This window comes from Ranitomeya variabilis, chromosome 1, assembly GCF_051348905.1.
Source record: "Ranitomeya variabilis isolate aRanVar5 chromosome 1, aRanVar5.hap1, whole genome shotgun sequence".
NCBI lineage: Eukaryota > Metazoa > Chordata > Amphibia > Anura > Dendrobatidae > Ranitomeya > Ranitomeya variabilis.
Genome location: NC_135232.1, coordinates 1,010,110,830 through 1,010,136,309, shown reverse-complemented (window position 1 = coordinate 1,010,136,309; position 25,480 = coordinate 1,010,110,830). Strand labels below are relative to the sequence as shown.

The following is a 25,480-nucleotide window of genomic DNA, read 5'->3' as shown; positions in this document are numbered from 1 at the left end:
TAAGAGCCCTAGAAAATAGTGGCCACGTTTTGTTCCTAGAAAGTAATAATGCCTCACGTGCCTCTTTGATGGTCACAATACACCGAGTACCCCTATGAACAATAATGCTATTTCAATTCCCTTACTATTCACTTAACATTTAGTAAAGTCTCCTGAGTCCCTCTAGCTACGTAATAATGTCCTCTGTAAGGAGGCTAATTGCCGTGTAATCAATGGGAGGTATGTATAGCAATGATGGCTGCTCCCTGTGATGCAAACCAGAGTAGTTTGCTTTAGTGCATGTGAGCATTGGATGTTGTTTAGTGCATCTGGGTCTGGGTTGCAGGTAGCTATGAGAGATGGGTGGGTCTGGCTACCCACATACCTCACCTGTGAGTGTGGTTACAGCCTAGATAATGGAGGCTGTTGTTTGGCACATGTTCTGTGTCTTGGGAGGCAGAATGTCTTCTGTGTGTGTGGCTGCAGACCGAGCCTGCGTGCTGGACATTGCCCCAGCCTGTGTGCCCACAGGCCTAAAGGAGCAAAGAGCCCCGTCGAAGGACAGTGTTGTGTTGTTTTGCCTGCTCTGAAGGCCGTTTACCGTCTGTTGTTACTGCTGGGTTTATGAAGGAAATAAACAAGCACGGACTTTCTAAAGAAGCACGCCTTCTGTACGATCTCTACAGTTGGTGCTAGACCGTGGGCATCGGTCCAGGAGGTACCTGGGAGGAGTATAGCAGGTGATTGCTGTGGATCAGCAGGTCCACGAACTCCGGGAAGCTTGCTGTGGATCGGCGGGTCCACAAACTCTGGGAGGCTTGTTGTGGATTGGCGGGTCCACGAAAATCTGCAGAGCGGAGCCTTGAGGAGCTGTGCAGAGCCTTACAGAGTGGTGCGGAGCCTCGCTGTGTGGAGCCATGTAGAGCCATCAGGAGGTTCCCAGGAGCTGGTGGAGTGTAGCAAGAGGACATTGCTGGACCAGGTCATGCAGTCTATTAACCCCTTTCTGCCATCTGACATACTATCCCGTCAAGGTGACCTGGGACTTAATTCCCAGGGACGGGAAAGTACGTCATAGGCGATCAGCCCCGCTCACGGGAGGAGCGCGGCCAATCGCGGCCGGGTGTCAGCTGATTATTACAGCTGACATCCGGCACTATGTGCCCGGAGTGGTCACGGACCGCTCTCGGCACATTAACCCCTGGAACACTGCGATCAAACATGATCACAGCGTTGCAGCAGGATAGGGAAGCGCCCCCTTCCTGCGTGCTTCCCTGAGACCCTCGGAACAACGCGTTGTGATCCAAGATGGCCACGGGGGGGGGGGCCTTCCGGGTCCTCCAGGGAGGTGGCTTGCAAGCCCCTGCTGAGAGCAAGCGCCGGCAATCCTCCTGCACTGCCTGTCAGATCGCTGGTCTGACACAGTGCTTTGCAAAGTGTCAGAGCAGTGATCTGACACTATGCAAAAAAAATTAACATGTTTAAAAATAAATAAATTCCTAAATAAAGAAAAAAAAAATATTGTTCCAATAAATACATTTCTTTATGTAAATAAAAAACAAACAATAAAAGTACACATATTTAGTATCACCGCATCCGCAATGACCCGACCTATAAAACTGTCCCACTAGTTAACCCCTTCAGCGAACAACGCAAAAAAAACGAGGCAAAGAACAATGCTTTATCATCATACCACCGAACAAAAAGTGGAATAACACACGATCAAAAAGACAGATATAAATAATCGTGGTACCGCTGAAAATGTCATCTTGTCCCACAAAAAATGAGCTGTCATACAGCACCATCAGCAAAAAAATAAAAAAGTTATAGCCCTCAGAATAAAGCGATGCAAAAATAATTATTTTTTTCTATAAAATAGGTTTTATTGTATAAAAGCGCCAAAACATAAAAAAAATTATATAAATTAGATATTTCTGTAATCGTACTGACCCAAAGAATAAAAATGCTCTATCAATTTTACCAAACGCGAACGGTATAAACGCCCCACCCAAAAGAAATTCATGAATTGCTGGTTTTTGCTCATTCTGCCTCACAAAAATCGTAATAAAAAGTGATCAAAAAATGTCGTGTGCCCGAAAATGGTACCAATAAAAACATCAACTCGTCCCGCAAAAAACAAAACCAAACGTGACTCTGTGGACCAAAATATGGGAAAATTATAGCTCTCAAAATGTGGTAATGCAAAAACTATTTTTTGCAATAAAAAGCGTATTTTAGTGTGTAACTGCTGCCAAACATAAAAACCCGCTATAAAAACCCTGTATAAGTAGTAAATCAAACCCCCCATTATCACCGCCTTAGTTAGGGAGAAATAATAAAATAAAAAAAATGTATTTATTTCTATTTTCCCATTAGGGTTAGGGTTAGTGCTACAGTTAGGGTTAGGGTTAGTGCTACAGTTAGGGTCAGGGCTAAAGTTAGGGTTAGAGTTGTGGCTAAAATTAGGGTTAGGGTTTGGATTACATTTACGGTTGGGATTAGGGTTGGGATTAGGGTTAGGGGGTGTGTCAGGGTTACGGGTGTGGTTAGGGTTATGGTTGGGATTAGGGTTAGGGGTGTGTTCGGGTTAGGGTGTGTTGGGGTTAGGGGTGTGGTTAGGGTTGGGATTAAGGTTATGGGTGTGTTCGGGTTAGGGTGTGTTGGGGTTAGGGGTGAGGTTAGGGTTGGGATTATGGTTAGGGGTGTGTTTGGGTTAGTGGTGTGGTTAAGGTTATGGTTAGGGTTGGGATTAGGTTAGGGGTGTGTTGGGGTTAGGGATGGAGTTAGAATTGGGGGGTTTCCACTGTTCAGGCACATCAGGGGCTCTCCAAATGCGACATGGCGTCCGATCTCAATTCCAGCCAATTCTGCATTGAAAAAGTAAAACAGGGCTCCTTCCCTTCCGAACTCTCCTGTACGTCCAAACAGGGGTTTACCCCAACATGTGGGGTATCAGTGTACTCAGAACAAATTGCACAAGAGCTTTTGGGGTCCAATTTCTCTTGTTACCCTTGGGAAAATTAAATTTTGGGGGCTAACAATCATTTTTGTGGGAAAAAAAGATTTTTTATTTTCACGGCTGTGCGTTATAAACTGTATTGAAACACTTTGGGGTTCAAAGTTCTCACAACACATCTAGATAAGTTCCTTGGGGGGTCTAGTTTCCAATATGGGGTCACTTGTGGGGGGTTTCTACTGTTTAGGTACATCAGGGGCTCTGCAAACGCAACGTGACGCCCGCAGACCATTCCATCTATGTCTGCTGTCATGATTCCCAATGGCTAGGGATAGCAAGGGACAAGCAAGGTAATACAAAATATCGGACGAGCTCTAGGGTGATGGAACCTGGGCTGACCGCTGCCCTACGCCTGACAAACGCAACTAGAGATAGCCAGGGAGCGTGCCTACGTTGGTTCTAGACGCCACGCACCAGCCTAAGAGCTAACTAGTACTGCAGAGAAAATAAAGACCTCACTTGCCTCCAGAGGAATGAACCCCAAAAGGTATAGTTGCCCCCCACATGTATTGACGGTGAAATGAGAGGAAGGCACACACATAGAGATGATATATAGGTTCAGCAAATTGAGGCCCGCTGTAAACTAGAAAGCAGAACGATACAAAAGGGGTCTGAGCGGTCAGCAAAAAACCCTAATCAAAAAACCATCCTGAGATTACAAGTACCCATGTGCCAACTCATGGCACATGGGGAGAACCTCAGTCCACTAGAGCTACCAGCTAGCATAGAGACATCATAAGCAAGCTGGACAAAAAACCAAACAACTGAAAATCAGCACTTAGCTTATCCTGAAAGATCTGGGAGCAGGTAGGCAGGAACCAAACAGAGCACATCTGAATACATTGATAGCCGGCAAGGGAATGACAGAAAGGCCAGGTAAAATAGGAAACACCCAGCCTCTGATGGACAGGTGGAAACCAAAGGCCGCAACCCACCAAAGTCACCCAGTACCAGCAGTAACCACCAGAGGGAGCCCACAAACAGAATCCACAACAGTACCCCCCCCTTGAGGAGGGGTCACCGAACCCTCACGAGAACCCCCAGGGCGATCAGGGTGAGCTCTATGGAAGGCGCGGACCAAATCAGTCGCATGAACATCGGAGGCGACCACCCAGGAATTATCCTCCTGACCATAACCCTTCCACTTAACCAAATACTGGAGTTTGCGTCTGGAAACACGAGAATCCAAGATCTTCTCAACAACATACTCCAATTCTCCCTCCACCAGCACCGGAGCAGGAGGCTCAACCGAAGGAACAACGGGCACCTCATACCTCCGCAACAAGGACCGATGGAACACATTATGAATAGCAAACGATGCTGGGAGATCCAAACGAAAAGATACAGGGTTAAGAATCTCCGAGATCCTATAAGGACCGATGAACCGAGGCTTGAACTTAGGAGAAGAGACCTTCATAGGGACAAAACGAGAAGACAACCACACCAAATCCCCAACAAGAAGTCGGGGACCCACGCGGCGACGGCGATTAGCAAACTGCTGAGTCTTCTCCTGAGATAACTTCAAATTGTCCACCACCTGATTCCAAATCTGATGTAGCCTGTCCACCACCACGTCCACTCCAGGACAATCCGAAGGCTCCACCTGACCAGAGGAAAAACGAGGATGAAACCCCGAATTACAAAAAAAAGGAGAGACCAACGTGGCAGAACTAGCCCGATTATTAAGAGCAAATTCGGCCAGTGGCAAAAAAGCAACCCAGTCATCTTGATCAGCAGAAACAAAACACCTCAAATAAGTTTCCAAGGTCTGATTAGTTCGCTCCGTCTGGCCATTCGTCTGAGGATGGAATGCAGACGAGAAAGACAAATCAATGCCCATCTTGGCACAAAACGTCCGCCAAAATCTAGACACAAACTGGGATCCCCTGTCAGAAACGATATTCTCCGGAATCCCATGCAAACGAACCACGTTCTGAAAAAATAAAGGGACCAACTCAGAGGAGGAAGGCAACTTAGGCAAGGGCACCAAATGAACCATCTTAGAAAAGCGGTCACACACAACCCAGATAACGGACATTTTCTGTGAAACCGGGAGATCAGAAATAAAATCCATGGAAATGTGCGTCCAAGGCCTCTTCGGGACGGGCAAGGACAACAACAACCCACTGGCCCGAGAACAGCAAGGCTTAGCTCGAGCACACACTTCACAAGACTGCACAAAGGTACGCACATCCCTAGACAAGGAAGGCCACCAAAAAGACCTGGCCACCAAGTCTCTAGTACCAAATATTCCAGGATGACCAGCCAACACAGAAGAATGGACCTCGGAGATGACTCTACTGGTCCAATCATCCGGAACAAACAGTCTTTCTGGTGGACAACGATCCGGTTTATCCACCTGAAACTCCTGCAATGCACGTCGCAAGTCTGGGGATACGGCGGACAATATTACCCCATCCTTAAGGATACCAGTAGGCCCAGAGTCTCCAGGAGAGTCAGGCACAAAACTCCTGGAAAGAGCATCTGCCTTAACATTCTTTGAACCTGGCAGGTATGAAACCACGAAATTGAAACGAGAAAAAAACAACGAATAAATATAGAATATGTATACTGGCGCCTAATCACCTGAAAGGGTAGAGTAGATTGCTGCGGGAGCTGCAAGTGGTTGCAACAGGCTCTGTGCCGATCCTGTTAAAGAGAACAACCAAGTAGTAAAGAATAATGAGAACCACTGCGCATCCCAAAAGCAATAAAATGAGCAAAAAAACTGGACTTACTGGATAAGGAATTAAATGAATAGGAATAAAAGCCTTGAGTTCCCTTGGAGGTGGAGTGGAACCTGTTTGCGGTATATAACTGAAAAGAATATCATACAATAAATGTGATATAGATACAATAGTGCAGATGCTGTAATAGAGGATATTGAATACACACTTACTTATTATAAAGGGCTTGTATCTGCTATACTGTAAAAGTGTTCTTGTGTTGGTGCTGCTAGTCCTCCTTTCCCCAAGCTTAAAGCATGTTTGCTAAGGAGGAATAGGGTATTACGTATTGCAAAGTATTAACATACACCTTCCACCTATTGTTGGTATAATTTGAGACTACTTACTGCCTGTATGTGGGTTTGGTAGCTGCATCGATGGTGCTGGCTAGCCGTATTGTGGTTTAGCCAGTACAGATATTCCTAGAGTCAGTGCCTTTCGGTATGGTAGCGCTGGCTAGGTCCGATAATTGGTGGTGCAGGGTGACAGCAGAAGTTTTCTGCAAAAGCGTGTTCTAGCAATCTATCATAACAAAAAAGACCTTATCCTGAAGCATATACCGCTGCCGGTAGCAGAGAGATAAGGTTGTGCGTTCACTCACCAGGTTTTACTGGGGTCAGTGCTTGTAAATATGGAAGCGCTGTTTAGATCCGGCAGTGGTGGTGCAGGGTGATAGCAGGGGTTTCCTGCAGAAGCGCGATCTGGCGGGAGCGCAGGAGCGCGGGAGATCACCAGCGCCTCGCGTGCCCCGGCCGGAAGCAACGCTGAGGACGCGGCGGTGATTGGGGGGCGGAGCTGTGGTGACGTCACACAGAGTAAGGACGGGAGCGTGGTGGAGACAAGCTGCCTACGCGTTTCGAGGGTTAGCTTCCCTCTTCGTCAGGGCTATGTCTCCACCATAGGGGTCCGTCCTTAAATAGTCGCCTGATTGCTGGATGAGCTTCCCTGGAACCCCTGATTGGTAAATCGCACCATAATTAAAATTGATTGGCCGCATTAAGCAATCCCTGATTGTCAATTATCCTTGGATTTTGGGCTGGAATACCGAATGGTACATTATTAATATAAATATGAAGAATGCCGTTGGTCACCGTGAGCTGGAATACTAAAAGGAACCCTGGGCTCGGTAAAACCTAATCATTAGATACTCTTACAGATATCATTAGATTATTACATAGATAAAAGAGGGGGAGGGGGAGGGGGGAAAAAAAGGGGGGACCCTTATTAATTTGTGCTTAGAAGATATATTATGCTTAGAGGAAAATTATGTAAATGTTAAAAATATATATTTTTATTACTATTTCATTAAAAGAGGAGGATAAAATCAAACAAGAAGTCTTAATAAAATACGTATAAATCTGAATATAAATATAACAATAAAAATAAAATTAAATAGTATAGAAGATAAAAAGAGCCAAACATCACATCTGGCCATCCCTGATATTTATTTATTTATTAATTACAGCCTAAGGGGATTAACCAGGTTTGATATGAATAAAAAATATTATTTAGTAGTCCCAGCTATAGTCATATAAATAACTAATACAAATGCTAAAAAATGCTATAAAAATATATATACACACTTATAATGTATAGCTGGGGACGGTAATGATCTCCAACCACACAATCCACCTGTATATCTACGTTACTCTGCGTGATGGGATTGTGAGGAAAAAAGAGGGGGGGGGAAAAAGGGGGGGGGGTTGGGGGTTGGAGGGGATTTGGTATAGGGAGGGGGGGTTTGGGATTGAAGGAAGTTATTTCAAAAGGCGTATAGTTCGATTTCCTGGTTTAGGCCAGTCGGAGCCAGACTATCTAAGGTGAATATCCACCTGGACTCAACCCGAGACATGGCCTTAATGTAGTCCCCCCCTCGGGAATTGCGTGGGACCACTTGGATGCCCCAAAAGGATGTCCCAAAAAGGGAGTGATTATGTTGTTCAAAATAATGACGAGATAATGGATGTCCGATAAACCCCTTACTAATATTATTAAAATGTTCATTAATCCTGTCTGATAGTCTTCTTTTTGTCCGACCTACATAGATCTTTCCACACGGGCATTTCAATATATAGATGACCCCTGAGGTCTGGCAAGTGATATAGTCATGGATAGCAAATTCACTAACTTCATTGGCGTCCTTAAAACTAGTGGGAATCACTTTCTTACTAGGGACTCGTCTACAGCATGCACATTTGCCACATGGCATAAAGCCTTGTGGTTTCGCTATTGAATTGGTAAGATATGTCTGTTTTTTAGGGTTTTGCATGGGAAGTATAGAGAAAAAAACAACGACCAACGAGCCTGTCTAGGATTCAAACGCCTGGCAGACTCAAGGTAAATGAGATTCTTGTGATCAGTCAAGACCACCACACGATGTTTAGCACCCTCAAGCCAATGACGCCACTCCTCAAATGCCCACTTCATGGCCAAAAGCTCCCGATTACCCACATCATAATTGCGCTCGGCGGGCGAGAATTTTCTAGAGAAGAATGCACATGGCTTCATCACCGAGCCATTAGAACTTCTCTGTGACAAAACCGCCCCCGCTCCAATCTCGGAAGCATCAACCTCAACCTGAAAAGGAAGTGAAACATCTGGTTGACACAACACAGGAGCAGAAGAAAACCGGCGCTTAAGTTCCTGAAAGGCCTCCACGGCCGCAGGAGACCAATCAGCAACATCAGCACCCTTTTTAGTCAAATCAGTCAAAGGTTTAACAATACTGGAAAAATTAGCAATGAACCAACGATAAAAATTAGCAAACCCCAAGAACTTCTGAAGGCTCTTAACAGATGTAGGTTGTGTCCAGTCACAAATCGCCTGAACCTTGACGGGATCCATCTCAATAGTAGAAGGAGAAAAAATGTACCCCAAAAAAGAAATCTTCTGGACTCCGAAGAGACACTTTGAGCCCTTCACAAACAGAGAATTGGCCCGCAGAACCTGAAACACCTTCCTGACCTGTAAAACATGAGACTCCCAGTCATCAGAAAACACCAAAATATCATCCAAATACACAATCATAAACTTATCCAGATATTCACGGAAAATATTGTGCATAAAGGACTGAAAGACTGACGGAGCATTGGAGAGTCCAAAAGGCATTACCAAATACTCAAAATGGCCCTCAGGCGTATTAAATGCGGTTTTCCACTCATCACCCTGTTTTATCCGCACCAGATTATACGCACCGCGAAGATCTATCTTAGTGAACCACCTAGCCCCCTTAATGCGAGCAAACAAATCAGTCAATAATGGCAATGGATACTGATATTTAACTGTAATCTTATTCAGTAGGCGATAATCTATACAAGGCCTCAGGGAACCATCCTTTTTTGCCACGAAAAAAAAACCTGCTCCCAGAGGGGACGAAGATGGACGAATATGTCCCTTTTCCAAGGACTCCTTAATATAATTCCGCATAGCAGTATGCTCTGGCAGTGACAGATTAAATAAACGACCCTTAGGGAACTTACTGCCAGGAATCAATTCTATAGCACAGTCACAATCTCTATGGGGAGGGAGCGAATTGAGCTTAGGCTCCTCAAAAACATCCCTATAGTCAGACAAAAACGCAGGGATCTCAGAAGGAGTAGATGAAGCGATTGAAATCGGAGGTGCATCATCATGAACCCCCTGACATCCCCAGCTTAACACAGACATTGTTTTCCAGTCCAGGACAGGATTATGAGTTTGTAACCATGGCAGACCAAGCACTAGTACATCATGTAAATTATACAGTACAAGGAAGCGAATCACCTCCTGATGAACGGGAGTCATGCGCATGGTCACTTGTGTCCAATACTGCGGCTTATTCATAGCCAATGGTGTAGAGTCAATTCCCTTCAGAGGAATAGGAACTTCCAGAGGTTCCAGACTAAAACCGCAGCGTTTAGCAAATGACCAATCCATAAGACTCAGGGCAGCGCCCGAATCCACATAGGCATCGATGGAAATGGAAGACAGTGAAAAAATCAGAGTCACAGACAAAATGAACTTAGGCTGCAGAGTACCAATGGCAAAAGATTTATCAACCCTTTTTGTGCGTTTAGAGCATGCTGATATAACATGAGCTGAATCACCACAATAAAAACACAATCCATTTTTCCGCCTATAATTTTGCCGTTCACTTCTGGACTGAATTCTATCGCATTGCATAGTCTCAGGTGCCTGTTCAGAAGACACCGCCAACTGGTGCACGGGTTTGCGCTCCCGTAAACGCCGATCAATCTGAATGGCCATAGCCATAGACTCATTCAGACCTGTAGGCGTAGGGAACCCCACCATAATATCCTTAATGGCCTCAGAAAGACCATTTCTGAAGTTTGCAGCCAGGGCGCACTCATTCCACTGAGTAAGCACCGACCATTTCCGAAATTTTTGACAATATATTTCCGCTTCATCATGCCCCTGAGAGAGGGCCAACAAAGCCTTTTCAGCCTGAATCTCTAGGTTAGGTTCCTCATAGAGCAATCCCAATGCCAGAAAAAACGCATCCACACTGAGCAATGCAGGATCCCCTGGTGCCAATGCAAATGCCCAATTCTGAGGGTCGCCCCGCAGGAAAGATATTACAATCCTGACCTGTTGAGCAGGGTCTCCAGAGGAGCGAGATTTTAAAGAAAGAAACAATTTACAATTGTTCCTGAAATTCAGGAAGGTAGATCTATCTCCAGAAAAGAACTCTGGAATAGGAATTCTAGGTTCAGACATGGGAGTGTGAACAACAAAATCCTGTATGTTTTGAACTTTTGCTGCGAGATTACTCAGGCTGGAAGCCAAACTCTGGACATCCATGTTAAACAGCTAAGATCAGAGCCATTCAAGGGTTAAGAGGAGGTAAGAAGCAGCTAGACAGCAATTAAGGGCTAGGCAGCAAAACTCTGAAGGGAAAAAAAAAAAAAATTTCCCTTAAACACTTCTTTTTCTCCTGCTTCAGCCCAAACAATTAACACTTTGTGGGCCGGCTATACTGTCATGATTCCCAATGGCTAGGGATAGCAAGGGACAAGCAAGGTAATACAAAATATCGGAAGAGCTCTAGGGTGATGGAACCTGGGCTGACCGCTGCCCTACGCCTGACAAACGCAACTAGAGATAGCCAGGGAGCGTGCCTACGTTGGTTCTAGACGCCACGCACCAGCCTAAGAGCTAACTAGTACTGCAGAGAAAATAAAGACCTCACTTTCCTCCAGAGGAATGAACCCCAAAAGGTATAGTTGCCCCCCACATGTATTGACGGTGAAATGAGAGGAAGGCACACACATAGAGATGATATATAGGTTCAGCAAATTGAGGCCCGCTGTAAACTAGAAAGCAGAACGATACAAAAGGGGTCTGAGCGGTCAGCAAAAAACCCTAATCAAAAAACCATCCTGAGATTACAAGTACCCATGTGCCAACTCATGGCACATGGGGAGAACCTCAGTCCACTAGAGCTACCAGCTAGCATAGAGACATCATAAGCAAGCTGGACAAAAAACCAAACAACTGAAAATCAGCACTTAGCTTATCCTGAAAGATCTGGGAGCAGGTAGGCAGGAACCAAACAGAGCACATCTGAATACATTGATACCCGGCAAGGGAATGACAGAAAGGCCAGGTAAAATAGGAAACACCCAGCCTCTGATGGACAGGTGGAAACCAAAGGCCGCAACCCACCAAAGTCACCCAGTACCAACAGTAACCACCAGAGGGAGCCCACAAACAGAATCCACAACAGTCTGCATTCCAAACGGCGCTCCTTCCCTTCCGAGCTCTGCCAATGCACCCAAATGGTGGTTCCCCCCCCCACATTTGGGGTATCAGCGTACTCAGGATAAATTGCACTACAATTTTTGGGGTCCAATTTCCCCTATTACCCTTGGAAAAATACAAAACTGGGGGAGAAAAAATCATTTTTGTGGGAAAAAAAGATTTTTTATTTTCACGGCTCTGCTTTATAAACTGTAGTGAAACACTTGGGGGTTCAAAGTTCTCACAACACATCTAGATAAGTTCCTTGGGGGGTCTAGTTTCCAATATGAGGTCACTTGTGGGGGGTTTCTACTGTTTAGGAACATCAGGGGTTCTGCAAACGCAACATGACGCCCGCAGACCATTCTAATTAAGTCTTCATTCCAAACGGCGCTCCTTCCCTTCCGAGCTCTGCCATGCACCCAAACAATGGTTCTCCCCCACATATGGGGTATTAGCATACTCAGGACAAATTACACAACAACTTTTGTGGTCCAATTTCTTCTGTTGCCCTTGGGAAAATAAAAAATTGGGGCAAAAATATCATTTTTGTGAAAAAATATGATTGTTTTATTTTTACGTCTCTACATTATAGACTTCTGTGAAGCACTTGGTGGGTCAAAGTGCTCACCACACATCTAGATAAGTTCCTTAGGGGTCTACTTTCCAAAATGGTGTCACTTGTGGGGGATTTCTACTGTTTAGGCACATCAGGAGCTCTCCAACCGTGACATGGCGTCCTATTCCAATTCCAGCCAATTTTGCATTGAAAAGTCAAATGGCGCTCCTTCCCTTCCGAGCTCTGCCATGCGCCCAAACAGTGGTTTACCCCCACATATCGGGTATCATCGTACTCAGGACAAATTGTACAACAACGTTTGAGGTCCAATTTCTCCTGTTACCCTTGGTAAAATAAAACAAATTGAACCTGAATTAATTTTTTTGTGAAAAAAAGTTAAATGTTAATTTTTTTCTAAACATTCCAAAAATTCCTGTGAAACACCTGAAGGGTTAATAAATGCCTTGAATGTGATATTGAGCACCTTGAGGGGTGCAGTTTTTAGAATGGTGTCACACTTGGGTATTTTCTATCATATAGACTCCTCAAAGTGACTTCAAATGTGATGTGGTCCCTAAAAAAAAATGGTGTTGTAAAAGTGAGAAATTGCTGGTCAACTTTTAACCCTTATAACTCCCTAGCAAAAAAAAAATTTGGTTCCAAAAGTGTGCTGATGTAAAATAGATATGTGGGAAATCTTACTTATTAAGTATTTTGTGTGACATATCTCTGTGATTTAAGGACATGAAAATTCAAATTTGGAAAATTGCAAAATTTTCAAAATTTTCGCCAAATTTCTGTTTTTTTCACAAATAAACGCAAGTAATGTCAAGGAAATGTTACCACTACCAATAAGTACAATATGTCTCAGAATTACTGGGATCCATGGAAGCGTTCCAGGGTTATAACCTCATAAATGGACAGTGGTCACAATTGTAAAAATTGGCCCGGTCATTAACATGCAAACCACCCTTGGGAGTTAAGGGGTTAAAGGGCCAATGCAAGCCCAGAGAGATATCAGTGTACTGTGCAAACTGGGGCCTGAGAGAGGTAATGTGTATGAGAGGTAATAATGAGGAGGTAGCCCCCCATAAGGTCAATGTCCCAGAGTTAGGAGTGACTGGGGAAAAGTGTGGGTCTGACCAATTCAGGGACTTAGCAGAGGTGACCAACAGTGTGACAGGTAAAAACAGGGTAGCTCCAGGAAAGGGGTCCGATGCTTGTTTATGTGGTGACTTGTTGTTTCAGGGTAATAGGGGGAGTAGCGGTGACTCCCATTCAGACTCTGATGAAAGGGAAAAGAGTGCGGTAAGTTGGACCTGCGTATAGATGCCAAGTCTTCCTCTCGTCGCCGGGGACACGGCGGCCACATAAAGGCAGGACAGACTACACCCTCTGAGAAGAGGTGTGAAGAAGAGACAGGGTCAGGGGCAAACAAGGTTAATGTCCTTGATAAGGAAGTCACTTTACCACTGACAACCCCAGCACAGAGGTAATCGATGATGCGGTAAAAAAAAACTGATCCCAGGGTGGTGGTAGGGATCCAACAGCTAAAATTGCAGTTGGAGAAGAAATCTGGGAAAAAACTGAGAGCCTGCAGGAGAAGCTGTCAGAATTCACTGCTGCCACCTGACAATGAGAGAAGCAAATCGACAAACTGACAAAGGAAATGTGCACATGGAAAGAGCAAGCTGACAGTTTCCACCAGGTGGAAGCGCACATCCAAAGCTTGGACAAAGAGCACGACGAGGTCTGTCAACAGCTGGCGAATGAGAGGTTGAAGGTGTCATGTATGGAAGCCACCAACTACAAGCAGTTGGATCAGGTGCATCACCTGGAGTCCAAGCTCTATTGGCAGCCAAGGCACAGCTTGGAGAGAAGGAAGCGCAGGAGCAGAAGCTGCTTCATACTATCCCCTCCACCGAGGAAAAGCTGCGCTCCGCTCAGCAGGAGGACACAGAACATGTATCTCAGCTAAAAATGACCTGCTGCCACAAAGCGCAGGAGTTCTAGGACCTCGCGAAAGAGTTTTCTCGTGAGAAGCAATAAGTTTCAGATTTAAAGGCCGAATTAAATCATCTGAAAGAACAAAGTGAACAAGCCCTCTGGGAACTGTCCACAGACTTGGAGGAGAAGATAGCATGCATCAGAGAGGCCCATGAGAAGCATCGGCAGGAGCTTCTCCTGAGAGAGGACGAGCATCACTGCCTGGCAGGGGAGCGGGATAAAGTTCTTCGAGAGTTCAAGATCGAGCAGGAGGCTAAGGCCCAGCTCCAGAAATACATGAATGGCTGCAAAAACAAGCTCTCCGCTGTACAGTACGAACTATCGTGCTCTCTCAATCTGATCATAATGAAGGAGAGTGAGCTGGAGAGACTGACCAAAGAAGTGGCCTCCAGAAAGGAAGAAATCCAGCAGGGGAAGTGCCACGCAGACAGCTTCACAAGAAACGTCGATGTCTTGATAAAAACGCTCTGACTTTCAGGACGAGGAGGTCAAACACGATGTCCAAGAAGGTGAAACTTCACTCTCCCAGTGCGTCGTAGAGGTACCAGAGGACTTGTGAGAAATGTGTGCCAGTAATGCTGTGCATGAGGCATTTAGAAAGGCAGTCAAGGCGTATAGTGTGAACTGGGTGCCAGAGACTCAGCAGTTGGTTATCCTGTTTACTAGGGAATTCACAGTGAACCGGGTGCCTATCCTCAGTGACATGCACCTACACTGTCTCCACATGAAACAGATGATCCTGTTGAGGAACAAGGAAGCCACTCGACGTCTGGAGCATGCAAGGAAACCTCAAAGTCAGCTGGGGTTTGTGGAAGACGTTGTTCAAATGCCCAGAATTCTGGTGAGGAAAGTCCTGTGTGGTGAGTGTGAGGATCTCAGCTGATGCCGAGGCCCAGGTAGCTGGTGAAGATGGGATGGTTCCATTCTTCATTGTCGGATCAGCGTAAAGCCTTAAGAATATTCAAATACTCCTTGAATATCGGCTGGCATACCTGCGAGAGGTAGAGCAGCTGAGACGGGACAGACTGCAGATTAAGGTACAGCTACAGGAAATGGAAAGAAGGTGATGACCACTTTCAACCTGAGGTATAGAGAGACAAAGGGGTTCTCTAAAGATTAGAAGTATGCAATCTGAAGCTAAAAGGGTTAGAAGTAGTGACTTTTCTGTTAACTCAGTGCTGAGTAGGCTAGGCAGGAGACCCTGTAGCGGACATGATGACAAAGGGTCAGACTCAGACCAGACAGTAGGCTTGACTGTAAGGGAGTCTTATGGCCTCACAAACCATTGGAGGCGGTCAGGGAGAGAATGGTCTGGAAAAGGGGCAACTCTGCCAGAGGAAGTGATGGAGCCAGGTGATACATTGTTCCAAAAAGGTTCAGTGACAGGGCCCGATTTTGACAAACAGGTGTACTATCAAAGGCGACTGAGAAGGGTCTCTGGTCAGGTAATGAAAGGTGCCAGAGGGGGAGGTATGTAAGAAGGCTAATGGCTGTGTCATCAATGGGAGGTATGTATCGCAGAGATGGCTGCTCCCTGTGATGCAACCCGGAGTATTTTGCTTTAGTGCGCGTGAGCACTAAGATGTCGTTTAGTGCACGTGGGTGCAGGTTGCAGGTAGCTATTTGAGATGGGCAGGTCTGGCTACCCACATACCTCACCTGTGGGTGTGGTTGCCGCCTAGATGATGGAGGCTGTTGTTTGGCACATGTTCTGTGTCTTGGGAGGTAGAAGGCCTCCTGTGTGTGGCTCCAGACCGAGCCTGCATGCTGGACATTGCCCCAGCCTGTGTGCCCACAGGCCTGAGGAAGCATAGAGCCCCATCAAAGGACAGTGTTGTCTTGTTTTGCCAGCTCTGAAGTGCTGTTTACCATTTATTGTTACTGCTGGGTTTATGAAGGATATAAACCTGCAAGGACTTTCTAAGAAGCACGCCTCCTGTTTTCCTCCTGCCGCACCTAAGTGATCATGATCTCTACATCTCTGAGACGTCTCATATACAGCACAGTATAATGTGCTAACAGATCCCCTATACACGGTATCGTGGGCCCACAGCTCTGCTATAAACAATATGCTGGGCCCACTGCTCACACAGTCCTCACACTGGATAATGGGCCCACAGCACCAGCACACCTATACATAGTATGATGGTCTCACAACTCCCCTATACATAGTATGATGTCCTCACTCCTCCCTCAAGATACAGTATAATGACCCCTACAGTAGCCTTTGCAATGTATAATGGCCCCCACAGTAGCTCCCAAACTGTTTAATGGCCCTCACATTAGCTCCCACACTATATAATGGCATTTACAGTAGCCCTAGTAATATATAATAGACCCCTCAGTAGTCCCCACACTGTATGATGGCCCTAACATTAGCCCCCACACTGTATGATGTCTCCCACACATTATAACGGCCTCCACAGTCAGCCCCGAACTGTGTAATGGTCTCCACATTAGCTCCCATACTATAAAATGGCCATTACACTGCATGATGGACCCTTTAGTAGTCCTCACACTTTGATGGCTCCCCACAATAGCTCCCAAACTGTATAATGGCCCTCACGATAGTTCCCACATTTCATGAGGACCCCCACACTGTTTGAAGGCCTTCCACAGCAGCCTCCAAACTGTGTAATGGCACCCACATTAGTTGTCACGCTGCATAATGACCTTCACAGTAGAGCCCAAACTATTCAATGGCCCCCACATTAGTTATGACACAATAAAATGCCCCCTCAACAGTACTTGAACAATATAATGGCCCCCACATTAGCTGCCACACTATATCGTGACCCCCAGAGTAGGACCCGAACAGTTTAATGGACCCCACACTTTGATGACTCCCCCACAGTAGCCCCTACAATGCATGACTGTACGATGCTTCCAGTCACACCGCAAGTCTTACTTAAAATAAAAAAAATCATATATTCGAGGATCGTGAGCAGTCCACCAGAAAAAGCGTTGACGCATGCATAAGATGTCAGAGGTCCAGCTTGACATGATGACGTCACCACACAGGGACTTTGGCATCCTGCGTGTGGGCACCAGCACTTCCACTACTGCATCATATGGTGCCAATTCATTAAAATAGCCTTAATGAAGGGCTTGTTGGAGTCGCACACCACTTAATGAATTTTGTGAATCTTCACTGTGGCGTGCAGGACTGGAGTAGCATTTCTTGAGTAAGAACATGGACAGTTTTAATGAATCTGACAGGTGTGTGTAGCTATGCCCTGGCCTGCCTCCTTCCCAGCTCTGCCCATTTTGAGGGAGATGGCTGAATTTAACATGAAAATACCAAAATGTGTAACATTTTTGTGCAAATCCATGTTGTGAAAGGATTTTGTGACAATTGAAAGTGTTTTATGCCAGAAGAATGATGTAAACTAAGTATCTGCCTGAATGTGACTGCAAAGCTTTGCACTTTATAATGAGAAATAACGACTGAGATTCATACCCCTAACAAATAATTTTAGAAGGAATGCTGGACACTTTTCATTCACAAAGTTTCCGCCAACTTTACTTGTTCACCACAAGTGTGTGTTACTGTATACTTGCAGTAATGACAATTAAAAGGCTGCACTTTGGAGGTTTGTTCATCTCACACAGTTTATGAAGAATTTATCAACTCCTATCTGAGCACTTGACTTCTCATACTTGCTAATGGCCCGTACGCTTAGTGATAAATACTTAGTGCTTTGTGCTAATAGGAATTTTAGATTCTTTACAGGAGATGATGTATATATTTTTTATATTCATTTATTTAGCTCAGTTAATTTTCTTTTAATTGTACATTAGATTATTGATTAAAGTGCTTTGTAGAGTTTTAGAGAAGATGTTTCATGATTATTGCCAAAATCAAATTGCAAAGAATTTATTTCAGAATGGTATGAAATATTTTGTTGTTCTTTAAGAATTTAACTTATGTTATGACATCTTGTAAGTTTCTTCAGGATAAAAAGACATACATCATCCTGGGTGCTTCATTACTAAAGCTTCATTGTACTCAGCTGTCTCTATTAGTACTATACAGTAGACTCTGTGGTGGAGTGGCAGTGTTCATGGCCGCTACCACTCTACTCAAATTCCTAATAACCAGTGAGGTGGCATGGGGTAATTGGTAAGCCTGTGTCTTCTGTGGTTCCATTTGAGAAATAATCTAAGACCATGATGGTAGACGAGATGACTTTTCTATAGGGCTCATTCACGTCTTATTTTTATACCTACAAGATAAACGTAACAATTATTCTGATCAGACTTTGATCCAAGCGTGGTCCGAGTATCATCCCTTTTTGTTGACCGTGGAGAAATAAAAAAATAGTTAATCCATTTTCTCCAGTTTGACAGTCCATGAAAATCAGACTGCACTAGGATGTTATCCCAGTGAAGCCGATTTTTTCACTGACCCATTGACTTGCATTTCCATTCCAATGATCGGGCCCTCAAATCAAAATTGGACATTTCACTGCAAATCACGAATATGTGAATGACCCCATAGACATAGATAAAACACGGATAGCACTCTTACGTGAAAATCGGACATGTGGTTGAACCCTTACTCCATCATGCAACAGATGCGCAGTATGCCTGATGATTACAGTCCACTTGGTGGTTATAATACTTTTGCCGTGGCATGAAACTCCTTGTGGTTGCTAATAGTAGAAAAAAATTTAACATTTCAGAACTTGAATAATCATTATCATGTCAAAAAACTTTACTTAAATGAGTATTACAAGCAAAAATAACGAACTTAACTTTGTGCTATATCTTATCAGAGAATTCTTTTTCTTTTTCCACACATGAGCCAATTCTTCTTCTCCATCTCCTGAGCTCATCATTTACTCTGGAAAGAGCTAAAAAACCATCTTGGTCATAGCAAGATGTCCATTAAGCACCGTGAGATGTGACGTTACACAGCTTATAAAACTTTATGTAGAGCGATAGAAGCATTTAGCATGGTGAAGGACTAGACAAACCAGGCAGATCATGCAGCAGCTTTCATCATATGTATTTCACTTCAGTGCTTGATTCACAGCCATACTACTCAGTACTATCTTATAAAGTCTTCCATTTTGTTGTGAATTCTGTATATGTGCTTCAGAGAACAAAGAGCAGGAATCCATCTCTCTGTGTGTATGAAAGACATTATAGCAGCTAGTCGTCAGAGGCAACTGAAAATCAGGGAAAAAGCCTGCAAAGGTCAAAAGCGGTGAAAAATTCAGGATACAAATTATTTAATGGAAAAAATAGTATTACATTTTATATACACTCAGACGACTTATTCTGATCATTTACCTGAAATAACAGGTCCTCTTTTACTGATGCTCGGGGACTGTGTGATACTTCACATTTTCACAGTTGGGCTGTGCACAAAGTTGCTGCCATCTCTCGCCCATCCTATCATCTTTGCGCCATGTTGGGTCAGTGCCATAGCCTTCTCTAGCTAGAAGTAACTGGCAGGGATGTATCTGTGATTTTCTGTAGCTCTGACCTTCTGGCCTGCCAATCTCTCACTATACAGTAGGTATGGAGAATATTCAGACCCGTTAAAATTGTTCTTTGTTTCATTGCACCCATTTGGTAAATTCAAAGAAGTTAATTTTTTCACATTAATGTACACTCTGCACCTCATCTTGACTGAAATCCCCCACAGAAATGTAGTAATTTTTGCAAATTTAATAAAAAAGAAAAACTGAAATATCACATGGTCATAAGTATTCAGATCCTTTGCTCAGACACTCATATTTAAGTCACATGATGTCCATTTCCCTGTGATCCTCCTTGAGATGGTTATACTCCTTCATTGGAGTCCAGCTGTGTTTAATTAAACTGATAGGACTTGATTTGGAAAGGCACACACCTGTCTATATAAGACCTCACAGATCACAGTGCATGTCAGACCAAATGAGAATCATGAGGTCAAAGGAACTGGCCAAGAAGCTCAGATACAGAATAGTGGCAAGGCACAGATCTGGCCAAGGTTACAACAGAATTTTTGCAGTATTCAAGGTTCCTAAGAGCACAGTGGCCTCCATAATCCTTAAATGGAAGAAGTTTGGGACCACCAGACGTCTCCCTAGACCTGGCCGTCCAGCCAAACTGAGCAATCGTGGGAGCTGAGCCTTGGTGAGAGAGGTAAAGAAGAACCCCAAGATCACTGTGGCTGAGCTCCAGAGATGCAGTACAGAGATGGGAGAAAGTTCCACAAAGTCAACTATCACTGCAGCCCTCCACCAGTTGGGCCTTTATGGGAGAGTGGCCTGAAAGAAGCCTCTCTTCAGTGCAAGACATAAGAAAGCCCTCACATGAAGGACTCCCAGACTGTGAGAAATAAGATTCTCTGGTCTGATGAGACAAAGATAGACCTTTTTGTTGATAATTCTAAGCAGTATGTGTGGAGAAAACCAGGCACAGCTCATCACCTGCCCAATACAATCCCAACAGTGAAACATGGTGGTGGCAGCATCATGCTATGGAGGTGTTTTTCAGCTGCAGGGACAGGACGACTGGTTGCCATTGAAGGAAACATGAATGTGGCCAAGTACAGAGATATCTTGGATGAAAACCTCTTCAAGAGTGCTCTGGACCTCAGACTTGGCCGAAGGTTCACCTGCCAACAAGACAATGACCCTAAGCACACAGCTAAAATAACAAAGGAGTGGCTTCAGAACAACTCTGTGACCATTCTTGACTGGCCCAGCCAGAGCCCTGATCTAAATCCTCACATGTTCCATTTACTCTCTGGTATAGATCTATTTTACACTTAATCCTTAATAAAAAAAATGTTTTACTTTGTACCCTGACTTTGGTTGTATATGTTAGTAGAACCCACAGGTTATTGTTCTATATATGATGGGAAAACCCCTATAACTATGTTTATAAATCTTTTGGATATTTTTATGGTCATATCCGTGGTCAGAGTGGGTGAGGCTCCTAGTCACACCCCTCCAGGCCTTCCTTGGGCTTCGGCATAGTGATTCCACCACCCAGCCCATTACAGCTGCCCAGCAAGAGCTCCAAAACCTGAAAGATCTGGAGAAGATCTGCATGCAGGCGTGGGCCAAAATCCCTGCTGCAGTGTGTACAATTCTGGTCAAGAACTACAAGAAATGTCTGACCTCTGTCAACAAAGGTTTCTATACCAAATATTATGTTCTATTTTTCTATTGCATCAAATACTTATTTTATGCAATAAAATGCAAATTAATTATGTAAAAATCATACAATGTGAATTTCTGGATTTTTGTTAAGATTCTGTCTTTCACCTTTGAAGTGTACCTATGATAAAAATGACAGACCTCTCCAATCTTTGTAGGTGCGAAAACTTGCAAAATCGGCAGAATATCAAATACTTATTTTTCCCACTGTATGTAAAATGACAGCACCTTGTACATATTTATGACTGAGACCAAAAAAAATACAACTATGAATTTTATTCAAATAAAAGCTGTCTTCTTAAAGTTATTATTAGGCCGGAGTCACACTACCGAATTGCATAGCACTCGGACCAATGTTAATCTATGGGGCAGCTCCCATCATCATTTTTTTTCTCGGCTGTATTATACGTGAGAGTGAAATCGTAGCATGCTGCGATTTTCACCATATATTGGCCAAGACTCGCCATTGAAAGTCTGTGGGTGCGAGAAAAACTCGCACACCACACGGACCATCAGTGTGACTTGCGAGAAATATGCACCGGTGTCCTTTAGAAATGCCGGCAATTCAGTGCAGTGTAATGTAAAATCACACTGACAGGTTAAAATAGAATAGATAAAATAAATGTCTACACTAGTGTTGAGCGATACCGTCCGATACTTGAAAGTATCGGTATCGGAAAGTATCGGCCGATACCGGCAAAGTATCGGATCCAATCCGATACCGATACCCGATACCAATACAAGTCAATGGGACTCAAGTATCGGACGGTATTCCTGATGGTTCTCAGGGTCTGAAGGAGAGGAAACTCTCCTTCAGGCCCTGGGATCCATATTAATGTGTAAAAGAAAGAATTAAAATAAAATATATTGCTATACTCACCTCTCCGACGCAGCCTGCACCTTACCGAGGGAAGCGGCAGCGTTCTTTGTTTAAAATTCGCGCTTTTCTTTCCTTACGTGAAGTCCCGGCTTGTGATTGGTCGCATGCCGCCATGTGGCGGCGATGCAACCAATCACAGCAAGCCGTGACGTAATTTCAGGTCATTCAGTATTTTAAAATTACGCTCCGGCTTTGTGATTGGTTGCGTCGCAGTCACATGGGCGACGCAACCAATCACAGCAAGCCGTGACGTAATTTCAGGTCCTTAAGGATTTTAAAATTACGTCCCGGCTTTGTGATTGGTTGCGTCGCAGTCACATGGGAGACGCAACCAATCACAAGCCTCCCGTGACGTCCCGGCTTGTGATTGGTTGCGGCGCGGTCAACCAATCACAAGCCGGGAGGCTGGACACGCGCGCATTTTAAAATGGGCGCGTGTCCAGCCTCCCGTGACTTCCCGGCTTGTGATTGGTTGCGGCGCGGTCAACCAATCACAAGCCGGGAGGCTGGACACGCGCGCATTTTAAAATGGGCGCGTGTCCAGCCTCCCGTGACGTCCCGGCTTGTGATTGGTTGCGGCGCGGTCAACCAATCACAAGCCGGGAGGCTGGACACGCGCGCATTTTAAAATGGGCGCGTGTCCAGCCTCCCGTGACGTCCCGGCTTGTGATTGGTTGCGGCGCGGTCAACCAATCACAAGCCGGGAAGCCATTTTAAAATGCGCGCGTGTCCAGCCTCCCGGCTTGTGATTGGTTGACCGCGCCGCAACCAATCACAAGCCGGGACGTCACGGGAGGCTGGACACGCGCCCATTTTAAAATGCGCGCGTGTCCAGCCTCCCGTGACGTCACGGCTTGTGATTGGTTGCGTCTCCCATGTGACTGCGACGCAACCAATCACAAAGCCGGGACGTAATTTTAAAATCCTTAAGGACCTGAAATTACGTCACGGCTTGCTGTGATTGGTTGCGTTGCCCATGTGACTGCGACGCAACCAATCACAAAGCCAGAGCGTAATTTTAAAATACTGAATGACCTGAAATTACGTCACGGCTTGCTGTGATTGGTTGCGTCGCCGCCACATGGGCGGCATGCGACCAATCACAAGCCGGGACTTCACGTAAGGAAAGAAAAGCGCGAATTTTAAACAAAGAACGCTGCCGCTTCCCTCGGTAAGGTGCAGGCTGCGTCGGAGAGGTGAGTATAGCAATATTTTTTATTTTAATTCTCTCTTTTACACATTTTTACATTAATGTTGTTTCGATACCGATACCCGATACCACAAAAGTATCGGATCTCGGTATCGGAATTCCGATACCCGCAAGTATCGGCCGATACCCGATACTTGCGGTATCGGAATGCTCAACACTAGTCTACACATAGTATAGGTATATACACAGTATATTTATATATACTGTATATATGTCATTGACACATATATATATTTATATTTCATAGAGCATTAGGTAGCAGAATAGCTGATAATTCAATTGTCGGCATCTGTAAAATCATTCCAGAACCCGACAGGATATGAGACATGGTTTACATACAGTAAACCATTGCATATTCGTTAGTTTTTTATATGTCCCTCACTAATAATGTTAGTAGTGTGTGTGTAAAATTTTTGAGTTGTAGGTGTTAAATTAAAGGATTAATTCATGGAAAAAACTGGCGTGGGCTCCTGCTCAATTTTCTCTGCCAGAGAGGGAAAGCCAATGACTGAGGGCAGATATTGATAGCCTAAAGAGGGACCATGGTTATTGGCCCCCCACTAAAAACATCTGCCCCCAGCCACCCCAGAAAAGGCGCATCTGTAAGATGCCCCTATTTCGGCACTTAACCTCTCTCTTCCTATTGCCCTGCAGCGGTGGCATATGGGGTAATAAGTGGTTAATGTCACCTTGCTATTGTAAGGTGACATTAAGCCAGGTTAATAATGGAGAGGTGTCAATAAGACACCTATCCATTACTAATCCTATAGTAGTCAAAGGGTTAAAAAAAATACACACACATTAAGAATAAAGCCTTTTAATGAAATAATTAAACACACAGGTTTTCCATCTTTATTACACTCTCAATTCAAGCAAAGCCCTTGTTCTGCTGTAAAAAATAAAAAATAAAAAAACAACAATATTCCATACCTGTCTGCCGCACAGTCAAGTCCCATGCTGCAATCCATCTCAAGGGGTTAAATAGTTTACAACCGGGAGCGGTGCTAATGCTACCGCCCTGACTGGACACCACTGTGTAATGAATGAAAAGCTGCCTGTGCAGCTTCCCCGCCTGACTGGACATGAACTCATTAGTGTGGGAAAGTTTCTGAACTTTTTCCCATTCTGTCAGTTCACTGTGGGTCAGGCTGGGAGTCAGCACAGCCTACGTGACGTCAGCGTCTCACTGACATATATATATATACGACATATATATACTTATATATAGACTGTATATATGTTTTCACGAATATTTGAGGCCATGGATCCATTATATGTCCATTTTGCAAGCCGGCGACAAAATCTCACCATACAGATGCCATACGTATGTCACACAGATGCTTAGATGCGAGAAAATCGCATCCTCGCATTGCACACGGATGACATACCGATCACTGTCGAGGGAACATTGCTGCGATTCTCATCCGTGTAAAACGGACTGATTATTTATACGTTGTGTGTGACTCCAGCCTTAGGGAAATTATTAAATGACAAAAATTGCAAGGTAGCTCTGCATAGTAGCCTAGGCTCCATCGCTCAAGTAAAATATCTGTGACTTATTCTTACAAAATATGTTTGTGTGACAGATTAGAGGTTATCAGCACATCTAGCTGCCCTTAGTGCTTAAATATGTATTATGACTGGTGAGTGGATATGCTTGTTTTAAATATTAAGAAGTACAAGGCAAAGTGGATTGTATCTCATGCTAGTGGTCTCAGGAGTCTTCTCTCTCTGGTCCAGTTTTTTGCTAACCATCTTGTTACTGCAAAGACTAAGGTTTTAAAGCAAAATTGTTGGATATATAACCTTTGCAGTTTTATCCTTTCTGTGTGGAGAATTGAACAACATTACAGTATACGTAAATGCCAGTTACCAAGTAATTTATAAGTAGGTAAGAAAAGTTACATATTTACCACATATTGCTCTCATTTCATGCAATAATTTTATTTTAATCAACTTGGCTTTTATAAAAGTATTTTATGTTCTATTGTTGGATATGCAAATTACCACCATCCAAGGGTAGATTATTACTATATGGCATGGGATGTCCAAAAATTATGGGCACTGGTCTTTTGATTGGGTCACGTGATTTTGTCACATAAATGGAGTGTGTCATGTGAAAGGTTACATGATAAACACGCAGGTGCCCCGGTGCACATTTAAGAGAAATTGAAAAACAGGGAAAATGCATCATGGAAAATTAC

The 25,480-nt window shown here is 44.3% G+C and overlaps 1 protein-coding gene and 1 long non-coding RNA gene across 2 annotated transcripts in view; one reads left to right on the top strand and one right to left on the bottom strand.

The window, feature by feature from the left end:
• Positions 1-25,480, top strand: part of GPM6A (glycoprotein M6A) — a 448,503-nt gene that overhangs the window by 36,723 nt on the left and 386,300 nt on the right. The gene's annotated exons all lie outside the window — the stretch shown is intronic.
• On the bottom strand, positions 5,582-5,916 carry LOC143782990 (uncharacterized). Its single transcript, XR_013217083.1, has 3 exons — positions 5,895-5,916; positions 5,734-5,812; positions 5,582-5,644 (listed from the first exon to the last, which is right to left on the bottom strand). It is a non-coding gene; the product is annotated as an uncharacterized LOC143782990 (long non-coding RNA).